The sequence below is a fragment of the Leuciscus leuciscus genome (genome assembly GCF_965113295.1).
Source record: "Leuciscus leuciscus genome assembly, chromosome: 23".
Classification (NCBI taxonomy): Eukaryota; Metazoa; Chordata; class Actinopteri; order Cypriniformes; family Leuciscidae; genus Leuciscus; species Leuciscus leuciscus.
The window spans coordinates 10466821-10480746 of NC_138747.1; positions in this window are offsets into that span (position 1 = coordinate 10466821).

Here is a 13926-nt window from a genome sequence, read left to right on the forward strand (position 1 = left end):
TATTTTAAAATGAAATTATTTCCATGACAAAGCTGAAATTAATCCAGTCTTCAGTGTCACACGATGCTTCAGAAATTATGCTAATTTGGTGCTCAAAAAACGTTTTATTATTATTATTATCAATGTTTAAAACACTTTTTTTGTGTGTGTGGAAACTGTGAAACATTTTTAACGTTGTAAATGTATTAACTGTCTCGTTTGATCAATTTAATGCATCCTTGCTGATTTTCAACCAATGTTTAGAAAGCATACTAAAATGGGTATAAATGTCATGAATTTTAACTTTGTTTATATAATTATTTTACACTACTGTTCTCAGAACTTTTCCACCCTTTGTGAACTGGACATTGGTGCAGTTTGAAAAATCCAGATCTAAATAATTATTGCAAGGATCTAAAGACATAAACTAAAGAGAAACTGAAACTGCCAAGTAATAAATAGGGCCTTTTCACAATTATTATGCTGTGTCCTTATTATGCACCAGTATGCAAAACAGCTAAAAGCTGAATTTAATTTCAGAATGATCCAGTTTTCAGTGGCAAAACTAGTGCAAGTAACTGGCGACTTGAAGCTGCTATATTGATCAACTCCCTCTACCGGTCAAAACAAACACCACATGACTGAGGCAATTTCCCAGGCTCTGTTGCTCAGCCTTTATTGCCCACATTTAGAATTGTTTCACTTTGGAAGCTGTTTTAAACGCACAGTACAAAATGTTTCCACAGACAGCTCCAGCAAAATGAAGCCATCTGGTCACCCAAGCTCTGGGTCTCAGTAGACTACAGAAATACAAAGGGCATGCTAGGTAGCACAAGGCAAGCCACAGACGAGACCATGGTGTCAGGTGATGCACATGCAACAACAGCATCTGTTTTTCTTGGATTGCAGAACTTGGTACAAACACACCGAGTGTTAAATCGGTTCATGATAAACTGAAAATGCATTTCTCTGTATTTTATGATCAAATTTCTAATCATCTATAATGAGTTCCTTTGAATAGTGAGATTTGGCAATTGTAGCGCGAGGTTTGGGCCCAATATAACTTCAGAGAAGCTGGACAGTGCATGCAGCAATCCTGGCATGCAGTCTCGGTGGCTCGGCTCTGTCTGCGAGGGATCTGGCACTCAGTCTTCCAGCAGTGCCAGCATACCCTCCGTACACAGACACACCGCTCTCCTAATGCAGGACAGAGAGGCTTTCAACCCTGCTGTACAGGGCATCTTACATCACACACTCAGTAATGTGGCTCTTTGTACCCTTTAAGGACCTACTTCTATCTGTTCTAAGTAAGTGGTTTTCATCTGAACATCTGCTCGGCCTATGCAGTTTATTAACCCCATATGGTGAAAGGCTGTTTAAACTTCAATACACATTGGTTGTGGTCTATTATTTATTATTAATTAATGGTATTTTTGTAACATAACAGTTGTTTAATTTAATTATAATTCATTATACTGTATATTAATGATATTTAGCAACGTTTCATATTAGGCCTGCGCAATATACTGAAATTATCAAAATGTCGCAAATGTATACATCACGATATGCATATCGCAACGGCTTGCAATAACTGGGAGACAATGAACAAAAGATAAAGACAGTCACTGCTCTTAACTGAATAACTTTTGTAGCTTTAATAAGAATCAGTGTACATTTAATTCATACAGTGAAGACTAAGCAGCGTTTTATTTTTACATTTGATTATTCAGTTTCTGTTGTTAAAACTTAAGGTAGGCCCTACCTGAAACCTGAAACCCTAAACCCCCTGGTTACACTGATGTTAAAATGACACTTACTTATGCTACAGTAAAACACTGCTGTTCACTTTCAGAAGTTGCAGATATGCTTTCTACTGACAAAAAGAATGTGAAAAAATGTGTGTTGGTTATATAATTTTAAATACATTTTAAATATAATTTAAGCTTATTTTAACACACTTCAATCATTAACATATCACATAATTTATTGAGTTATCGCATTTCTCTTCAATATCGTGCAAATGGAGCATTCCTTAATTAAAAGAGCTGTGTGTGTATATTAGGGATGGGCATTTCAAGCAAAAAATAATGATCGATGATCGCTGAATTATTCGATTATTCGAAAATCGCACCCCTCCCACAAATACTCACCGGTAAAATGCTAAAATCCCGCTCCGACATAAATTTCTCTTTACTGTACTATAGGCTATGTGTTGTAGTCATTAAAGAAAACACATTTAGTTTCATAATGATGTTTAAATAATATAATGTTATTTTTTTATTTCATCTATGTTGATTATATGAAAAGGGAACATCATTAGTAAGATAGGATAGATGCACAATATATCGGGAGTCATATGGAGTGGGTCAGACATGTTTTTGTCCACTTTATTAAGTTTTGTTTTGTAGAAAACCTTTCTTTAAGGTGAATTTCATTTTGTATTAATTGTATCTTAATTTTTATCAATGTTTCATCAACCAACTGCCTGGATTTAATAAATAAGAAGCAAATATAGTAGACAATATAATCGCCGGCACGATCACTTTCATTGCAAGTGAACTGGAGCTCGTCTCATAAATGAACCGAAACTCAGCGCATAAGTTGCCTCATAGACACGAGAAATATATATAGAGAAAGCTTGAAATGTCTACTTTTAAACAAAACAATTCAAACGAAAAGAAACAGACTACTTCTCTGCTTATGTAATCCGTATGCTTTTCTCTCTATAGGCGCGTTCAATACTGCGGTCACTATTGCAGCCGACACTGAGAAAATGTTTATTTTTACACTAGTTTATTAATAAACAATTAAAATGTCTCCTTGCTGTATTTGAAACATTCATAATCATTACTTTTGCCGGTTCTTTGTGACAGCTTTTAGAAGCGTTATTGGCAGCGTCACCCTCTGGTTACATTATCGCGTACTGTATACACAATAGATACGTGTGTGTATCTCAATTTTAAGGAATGTTCAGGTTTTTTGTAATAAAAAATTAAAATAACTTTATTTAATTCAAACTTTGCTGTATTTTGACATCAAAATACATAATTCCCTAATTCCCATAAGTCCCTAATTTTGGTAACAGAATTGGAAAAATATTAACCTCATAAACTAAACAGAAAACAATTTTCAGGTTTCAGGTCTAATATTTACACTAAAAACTACTCCCTTTTTGTACCATAAATGTGTGGAAATTGCCTCCAAAAGCAATGCATCAGTGCTGTTGACAGGGTCAAAAGGTCAGCTGAAGAGATGGCTTGAAAGAATGACATCATTAACATGCCGCCACCAGCCAAGCTGGCAGAGGGCAAGCAGGGAGCTGCGGGGTACAGGCCAGAAATAAACCAGAAATGGAAATCTCCTGCTCTCTTTCTCCTTTATATCATCCCTCTCAACCATTTTCCTCTATGCCACAGCGACTTTACTGATTTAAAGCAATAAGACGTAACCTCAGAATACCACTTGCGTGTGTAATCTATCACAAATGACCTTGGTGACACAACATTCAAATGAACTTCAATTACTCAAGACTAACCAAGTCACAATTTCGAAAGTCTTGCAACTAGAAAGGGCAAATGTGAATTATGCTCCCATTGAATAATTTCCTTTAAATTGGTCTGGTTTAGGATCAGCCCTAGGACACCCTGGCATGTCGGTTGCCACGGAGATAAGTCCCCTGTGTGTGAGATGTGACGTAAACTGCTGCGATTTAGTATTCCGCTCCCTCCTTACATGGTAGTAAAGAATCCCTCTCTGGGAAGAGAGGCCACGTGACACGCACATCAAGTCAGTCGCTCTCTTTCAGAAAGGACACACACACAGACTTTTTATCCCTGTTATATGAAAGACGTCCTCTCATCTGGGAAAGAGACACCAGAGATGTCCATTCATCTAGCAGATAGGCTGCGGGTGAAAGGATGGGCTGTCAGTCATGGTGACTAAGCTGTGGTACACTTTATTGAAAAATGTGACATTTGAGTGGTGTTTGGTACATCTTGACTGCACAGTGACAGGAGCAGTGTTACCCTGCTGAAGAAAGCCATTTTTTCAAGGATAACTACACTTTTGGGTGACTTTCAGCGTATATTTCGACATTATTATTTAACATAAAAATAATAAACAGATTGATCTGGTATGGGGAGAAGGCTCGGGGCTGATAACCAGAGGGTTGTTGGTTTGATTACCACAAGGAACAAGATATGAGCTATTACTGAACAGCTTCAGTTTGGGTTAATTAAAACAAAAATAGAACCAGAATCTACTCATACTCACAGAGTGAAAACATTGTCATTAGACCAATGAATCTTGGTATTTCCACCGACCAACTCAATTCTGGGCCAAGAATGTAGGGATGAAGTTGATAAATTGAATATGTTCATTTGACCATTTTTTATTTTCTTTTTTAAAAAAACGCCATCTCTGCATATGCTGTGAGTCTGGGTTGCTTATAACATTCATCTGGAAACACAATGTGTTCCAATTCATAAGACTGGTAACATAAATGATTAATACATCTAAGCCAACATGGGAAAATACATCAATAACTTTCTAAATATGTGAACTGTTTATCGCTATTTTAAAATAAAAGTTTAAACCCTCGCTCTTTGCCTGTTTTGATGTCCACATATTCTTGTTCAAAAAATTACAGTGGCTGTAGGTAGCAATTCTATCGTAAAGAAGGGGTCAAATATTAAAGATTAAATGAACATTTGAATTAAATGTGGTTTGGCCAGTATTAAACAAGGATTTGTCCTGCTATAAAGTGTAACAAAACCAGGCCGCTGGTGCCCTCTGTTATAATACATTTGTTATAATACATAATGTAGTCTACATTTGATGATTGTTTAAATATTATGTATTTTAACAGTGTTGTTCACTGCCATACCTGAAATCAAACCATATGATTACTTGCTTTTGATACTTTATTTTATAATATTATTGCCTCGTTATTATGTATTTTAAGTCATTTTAAAGGTTATTATTTGCTTAGGTCTATATTAATTACCACCAAAAATATCAGATTAATCGATTAATCGTCACAATTACCGACCGATTGCTTAATTACCAAAATAATCGTTAGTGACCGTCCTAGTTGTCATGGAGCTGCTAAGTCACGAACCTCCGGGGAATCACCCATTTTTAATAAACGCAGAACAGAGGATAGTCAAAGAGAATGCGACAGAGCTCGTAATAAAACAAGAATCAACATTGCCTTGGATTTTCGGAGATGCCGAGAACTGAGGGATTTAAAATGTTGTAAAAGCGACACACACAAATCTGGCGTTTTCATTACTCAACAGGTGAGTAAGGTATTTTATTGAACAAATAAAATTGCTATACGTAGCTCCCTAACAGAGCTCATTGTAAAGCTTTAACTATTGTGAAGGGTCATTAGAAGTACAATATCTAGATGGGTATAGCTACAGTTTTGTTTTTTTAAGGCTAGAGGGCTAAAACTTAGAGAGTGTGCCTTTAAATTATGTGTGCATGAGCATAACTGCATGAACACAATCAAAAAGTATGCCTGTGAAACACACATTTACCTAATCTTCTCAGGGAAAACCCTTTACACAAGACATAAATGTCACTACATTTATGTCTATTAATGCAGATATGCCTTTGTACAAGTACCTGCAAACATATGGTCTCTTCGGTAAATTGGTTGTGTGGATTCACAAAGTTGTTTGTGTTGGATTTCCCCACTGTAGGAACAGTAGGAACTGATAGCGTGAGTCGAGACTGGAGACACAGAAACAGCCTGTGAGGGCGAGAACTCACTGATATGTGACAGCCATTTTACAGATGAAGGGAAGAGCACAGCTGTGTGCTCTCAGATAAGTCCAGTGAAACAGTGATGACAGACAGAGATGTGCAAGAGCAGGATGCTGTGTGGGATTCTGAGTTTTTTTAAGTCCATATCAGATCGAACTGCATCAGATCTCCAGATTTCATTTTATTAAACAATTTTGTATCTAAACATCTATCAATCAAAACATGTTGGAAATAGCCTATTTTTTGTCATTTCTTTAAGGTAACTTTTGTCGTCTCTAGATAAGAATCATAGCATTACTAAAGGTGCTGTAAGTAACTTTTTCACACTACTAAAGCATAAAAATACCATAATATGTTTGCAGATATTTAGGCAACATGCTGAGTTCACATACTTTCTGTGAAAAACACTTCTACAGACAGTTATTTTACTTTGAAATGTGCGTTCCGTGTGGGAATGTCTGTTTTTGTTTTGGTCTGTGTGATCTCGCCCACTGCCAGTTCACCCAATAGTACTTTCGACAACCCGGGATGCCAGTTGGCAGGAAACACTGCGTATTGCAGCCAGAAAACAAACTGGGTTTTGGTCTGTCTGCAGAGTTTGGTCAAACTGCAGAGAATACCCAACCTAAAAAGCCTTGGAATCCATCTAAAATCTCTATGAATGAGAGCATATTAAAATGTGGATAAATCAACTCATCAACTTACAGTGTAAGTCTCCTCGGCTTTCATTGTCAATTGCGCTCGTTCCTGTTGCGTGTCCTCAGACTGCTTACGTTTAAAAGTGTAATTCAGTTGTTCTGTCGTCACTAGGGATGTCAACGATTAATCGACGATCGATTAATTGTCGATAATACATTTAATCGATACAACTTATCGATCATCGATTAAGCAGGTCTTCATGCGCGTGCGCGCTGCTCAACCGCGAAACATGTAAAGCGAGCGCGCCAAAGTTATGTTTGGGACCATTTTACACCTTCATCATGACTATAAGTTTGTGTGTGCATTCGCAGCCTTTTGTTTTGTGCAAATGTAAGTTGTAATACTGTTTATTTTCTGTAGGCCTATCTATATCTGATTTATCTCATATTGGATGCATTTGGTTAAGAATGAACTCTGTAGTAAAGCGTCAGCTTCAGCGCGCGCAGCTCAAACGGCAGTGCACGACTAAATAATGACTATTGGGACTGTAATATTACATAACATTATAAAGAGAACAATATTGTAATAAAACATTGTGAATTATTTGGGTTTAGTTGCCGTGTCGCGTTGCTCCAGGAAGACCGCGTCCACAACATGAGTAGTTCTGAATGAATGGCACGTAACTTAGTTCAAGTTCACTTGTGCATGAATTTGCGTCATTTTGTGCAGATATAATTTGTAATATTATGTTTATTTTTAATATATCTGATTAATCTCATATAGGATGCGTTTCTTTTAGATAAATAACGTGCTAGCAAAGTGCTCCAGTTTAACGGTAGCAGATTCATTCAGCGCGTCCACAACAGTCACACATTCTAAGCGCATATGAGGCGGCGTTGGTGACACGTTGTATTAGTAGTTATATTTGATTATTAAATAATTAATTTAATTATCAATCACATCGAAACATTTTACAATCCTACTAGCCCTTTATTTATATTTAATACCATTCTAATTGATTTGGTGAGGAACATAGCGTTTTGAGCAGCATTTGCAGACCCTGTCATGCTGTCATAGCCACTGCAGTAGACGCATATCGCAGTATTAAGGCTAACGATTAATCGATTAATTGATCGTTAATTTAAACGACGATCGATCATGGGAATTTGTGAAAATTGACATCCCTAGTCGTCACTGGCACGCAATGAATTCTGGGGTAGGCAAGGCCACTAAGGATCCATCTGTGGAATCCTTCATTTCACAGGCAATGAAGGATGCATTCGGAGACCGCATTTAAAGGAGCCATCGAATTGGGTCAGACTTCGTCGCATTGCAGTGACGAAATCAGCCTTGAATGCGGCCTTCAAAGGATACAGTATGGAAATACTTTTTTCCGACAGGCAGGTAGGACATAGTATCATTGCATTCGGACCGAAAGCTTGGGCGAATGGACGCAATGTTTGGACGAACATATGTACAGACTTCCACAGACGATACATTTAGTGTTGGGCAGATCGAGGCTTCGTGAAACACTGAAACAGTTGAAGCAAATGTGCCGTATTGTGTCAAGGCTTCGAAACAATCCGACACCCGTCTCCCCGTCTCTTCCGTGTTCTACTTAGTAAATATCGGGAGTTTTCTGGTTAGAGCGTTCAGCGCACCTACATGTATGAGAATGCAGATTATCACTACGTTTTATGGCTGCCAATTGATTAAAACAATGAATAATGATCTCTGTATGAATTATCTTGAGCCAGCTGATTTTGGGCATAAACATGTAAAAAGTAAAAAGATTGACATTGAAAATGACACAGAATGATTAAAATATTTAATCCAAATAAATAAATGCTTGTGGTTCATAGTGATGTATGTTATTCATCTGTTCTCATACACTTCAGCGTCGCGGTCACTAGTTTAGACGAACACTGACACCCTGTGGTGAAATAGCGTATTTTTAACAGTCGCAGCTTTCTCAGAACGGCTTGGTTTGGATTAAAACTTCATGTTCCGATGAGTTTGGAAAATTCTGCACTAAATCTTATTGCGGACACTCATATTAGGTGGCGTTTGTTCAACTAAATGACCACAGTACATTGTAAGTAAACATAACCGGAAATAAGTGAGATGTAGCCTACTATTTCCAAATGGAAGTGTGTCACGAAGCTCAGTGCAAGTGGTCCATTGTCAGAGTTTGTTTTGTTTTTTCTATGAATGGCTCAGCTAAACAGGCCAATAAGAGAAAATTCATTATCATTATTCATTTAAATTATACTAATGTATAATTAAAACATCTACAAATGTATAAAACTGATCAGAGATCAGGTAAAACCCACAGACACTTGTTCATTGGATCTCAGTGACTCCTCATGATTCATGGGTTCTCAGTGACTCCTCATGATTCATGCCATGGGTTCTCAGTGACTCCTCATGATTCATGGGTTCTCAGTGACTCCTCATGATTCATGGGTTCTCAGTGACTCCTCATGATTCATGGGTTTACTGAGATCATCGCCCCAGCGTCAGTTATGACGTAAGGAAGCCTCTTTTACTGAAATCACGTGACTCTGGTAGTTTGATACGCTCTCCAGTCCGAACCATTGATTCGGGACAAAAGATTCGTAAAGGTTTCGAAGCTTCATGAAGCAGCTAGTGTTTTGAAATTGCCATCACTAGATACATACATTAACGTTAGACCACTTAACTGAGAAATCAAATCAGGATGTGAAGAGACTTTCAACCATCATAACAAAACAAAACAAATGCTGGAACAAATCAACCTGCCTAAGTTTTACATAGAAATTAGACAATATTTTCAGTTACAATCTGAGTGGATTGTATCCAAGTGGATGCTGCACACTGGAGGTGGTTGAGGAGAGATCCCCTGATATGATTGTAAAGCGCTTTGGGTGTACAGTAGTACATATGAAAGCGCTATATAAATGCCTCATTCTATTCTATTCTAACATTTAGAATTTACAGGAAATTACGTTTCAGTGTTGTTTTAGCAATATAACACGAGCATTCACATGCACATTACAGCAAAAATACTAACCTTACGTCTCCTTCACGATGTTTGTAACTCTGTGGGGGAAAAGCACGTCGTGTCGTATTTACAAGAGGACCAATCACTATACTGTTGCGGATTACAACTAACGTTATACCCAACTATAAAGGTAACTTAGAAGAACAAAGCTGTGTAGAAATAATTTCTCACGTCTGGTTACCCGCGCGCAACTAATACGAATACAAACAAAACACATACGTGAACTTTTACATCAGCACGTAGGATAGCTAGTTAGCAGCTACCACCCATACATCCTCGCCATACAAAAAAATAAAATAAAAATTTGAAAACAAAACGGCTTACCTGTTACAGTATGGGACGAAGACGACTGGGATTGTAACTAAAAAGTGTTGCTGTTACTTGCGGCCTGATGGAGTGGGTTTCTCTCCCGCGGCAATGCTAGTCAACACACAGGAACTCACAGGCCCGAAATGGCTAAGATGGCTAAATTGTCTAAAACAGATGTCAATCAAACTCATCAAGCATTATCCAATAACACATTTTATTTATTTAAGGACTTAAGATGTTAATCATGTTTGTAATATTACAGTAATATAATAATACAATATTTGTCTAATAACTGGGTGTGCCTATTCATTGTAGTGGGCGGGTCTATGCCCGTTATGCCCATCCATTGGCTACGCTGCTGCAATATTGCCAGCTACTTCGCTCATTTTTGCTCCATCAACAAAAATAGTTCCAAATGAAGCATGTCTCTAAGCAACACATAGTAAAGGCACATTCCTGAATATTTTAATTCAGTCACTTCAAACGAAATTGGTTGAGAATGATTCAATGACTCACTAGTGTCATGTCCGAGATTGCACCCTATAGGCTACCCTTAAATAGGGCACTATTTGAAGGGACAGCCATTTTTAGTGATGTCCGAAACCACAGTTGACATTATCAAGTGCACTCATTCAGTCACACAACTGATGTACATTCAACAGCTAGAAAATACCCCAAAAGAAGATAGTTTCAAAGGATTATTAAACCAAGTTTCAAATTATTATTAAACAGCAAGCACAAAAAGCGGCAGCCCTTCTGGCACACTCAGTGTCTGAACTGAATCACTCCTTCAAGTGGACTATAATAGTGGGGTAATGTAGAGAATTGTGAATTAGGGGATAGGGGGTAATTTCGAACACAGCTTAAATTTGAATGAATTGGATGAGAGAATGATTCAATGACTCAGTCATAAGACGGTCACTTTCGTTCATAAATAAATCTGTTATTTGCTTGTTTGTTGTAGCGAGTAGGCTATGAGTTATTAATAATTGTAACTCAGTCTATAAGGGTTTATATTTCACATATGTTAGCTTGCAATGCTCTGTTAAAGTCTGAATGCAATAAAAAATAATTTGAGCAAATCGGCTGAAGGAATGATTCAACCACACACTTATTGCCACCTACTGGCTCTAAAGGTGTGTTCGACTTGAAGCAGTGCTGCGCAGACCAATCGGTGTATGACATCAAAGAAAAGAGAGAGCGTTTCGCATGCACAAGGAGCGGTCTGCTCTCTAATCTCACAGTACTTTGGTGTCATACACCGATCAGTCTGCGCAGCGTCGCTTCAAGACAAACACACGTTAAGAGTTGCAAAAATCAACTGAGCTACAAAAAAACAAGAAGCAGCTTTGAGTTACAAATACATGTTTTTTGTTTAAAATATGATTTGTTTAACTCCAAATAGTTTTGTCTATTTGGACAATATATATCCAAATAGTCAAAATATTGATATTTATTATAGCTATAAAACAAAATCCAGTGCTACACATTAGATAGAGGTTATTAGCCTATAGTAATGATTTTTGTGTTGAAAGTCATTCCCGACCCAGTGGCGGTGCTTTCTGTGGGGAGGCAGCGCTGTAAGGCGCTCACAAATCTAGTGTTGTCCTCATAACTTCCCTGACCAATTGGCTTGCCGGGCTCTGCCAAATGACTCAGCTGTCCCCTCCAGGGTCCAGCCCATCGCTCTGCCAGAATAATGCCACAGTTCCAACAGGGGCCATTCCTCCACGGAAGCCACTAGACGATCATTCACTCTACAAAAGGGATATAGAAAATATGATTTAAAAGAGGGGTGCAGATGGATTTGTCCTTCATCAACATAAAACTGATTAGTATATGAGTGATTCAGGCTGTTATGGAAGGTTTCGGGATTGACGGATGAGGGACGGATTGTGACTGAAGCGAGTAAAAGAAAAGATGCTGAAAGCTCATCTCAACACAGCCCTTCTGGAATCAATATTCAGCTAGCTCAGAGTATTGTGTTCTCACACAGCCACGGTTTTGTGCCCACTCAGCAAAGACAGTAACTGGAACACAGCATTAAAAATGAAAGAACCAAACTATTAATCAGTTTACATATAAGGGAATTCATAGCAAACTGTAATTGATATTTTATGTATTATAAAAAAGAAAACGCAAAAAAAAGCAGACTTCTGCTTTGTGTGGCATTGCTTTAAAATAAACTGTGAATGACTGATGTCTCGGCTACGCTTTAGAGAACATCTATTCTGCGTCTGTGGATTCGATTAACTTACATTTAAAAAGCAGGACTGGTTTTACATAAAGATGATGAGCTGGACATTTTTGGACATTTGAAATCCAGCGGTTGTTTTTTTTTCATATTAGACCCAAACATGGGTTGAAACTACCCAGCATTTTTTAGAGTGAGAATGCCTATGCACAAATCCGTCCCTGCTTGAGCACATGACAATTTTTTTGGTGTTTGCAAAATCATAAATTCGCCAACATGCAGTGTGCATTTAAAGAGAATTATAAATGTAAGACATACACATTTCACCACAAAAAAAAAAAAAAAAAAAAAAAATATATATATATATATATATATATATAAATAAACAATTGCTAATTTTAGTTTTGTGTGTTAAACCAAGCCAAGGGGGGGAAAACAAAGGTGCTCTTGGTGTACAATGAAGACAAGGCTGCCATCTGCTGGTCAGAGTAGCCATTGTTATTTCTTCTGCAAACACAGATTGACTACATTTTAATATAATCATAAACTACGTTCATAAACAGTGTTCACTGATCCTTACACACTAACTAGAAGACGTCTTTAATAAAATATGTTAATTTGTAATACTTTACGATGGCATAAAAACAGAATTTCGTGGTTCCCAATCCTGGTCCTAGAGGACCCCGAGCACTGCACATTTTTGGGTGCGTTTACACGACAGCGATTAACTAAAATCGGAAAAGTTTTTCCTTTGCCTTTTTTTGCGAACAGACGACAACGTTGTCAAAACGATCCCAGTTCGCACGGATACAACAAATAAATAAAATGTGACATTTTTAACCTACAAATTTCAGATTTCAAATCACCATCATGTAGCCTACTCCTTATAGCATTCTGAATTTTTTTTGTATTACCACACAGAGCGTGTAATTTTTCTTTATGATAGACCTACTGCATTTTCTTATAATATATATATACAGTAAGAATTTTTTTAAATATGTATATATATATATATATATATATATATATATATATATATATGCATATAAATATTATATATTTATATAAAATGTGTGTGTGTGTGTGTGTGTGTGTGTGTGTGTGTGTGTGTGTGTGTGTGTGTGTGTGTTTGCTTTGCATTTCCTTGCTATAAAAACTAATGTAATATTCTTAGATTCTTAGATTTAATGTATGCTTCAATAACAGACTGAATCAGACACAGTCCACGGTTAAACAGTACATCTGTTTTAAAAAGTCCACAAGTGAAATAACACTAATGTGTGGCAGGAAAGGCTGCGCAGTTAGTGTGGTGTTTGTTTTGATCAATAGATGGCACTGTTGCTCACTTTAGCAGCTTCAAGTCGTGTTATTCGTCTTGAAGGTTTTGCTTGTTAACACAAAGGCTCAAGGTTTGGTTGGTTAACAACATCACCTATATACAATAAACAAATATTCACGTAGTCCTAGAATGCTAAATCAATAAAATAATTACCATTCTTACTCTTCTTCTCTGTTCTGATATACCCACAAATCGTCACTGGATGGCGACAGAGTACCTTTTTTTGCGTCGTGTTTTTTATTTTTACGCACTACCACCAATTTATTTTTCTTTCAGGGTGGCAGATGGCACAGTGAAAACAATTTAGTGCCAGATAAGTATTTAATGAAGCTGTTGGGCGTGTGTGCAGTGAATACATCTGAAGGGCATAACAGACCGCACTAATGTGTCAGTGTTTCCCCCCTCTGCAAGTCTCTCAGTGGAATGTGCGCATGTGCGCGGGCTGAGTTACCCAACGACCCAGAGTTCAGAGTGTTAAGTAGGTCATACTCAGCAGGTCAGACGTGACTCTCGCCTCTGGAGGAATGCTCTATCATAGGCGCGCGCGCGCGTTTGAACCTCACACTCCATAGTTCACAATGTTAAATAGGTCAGTCACATGTGAGACACAGCGGGTCAGATACAACCATGTCGACCGTGGAGAAATTTGTT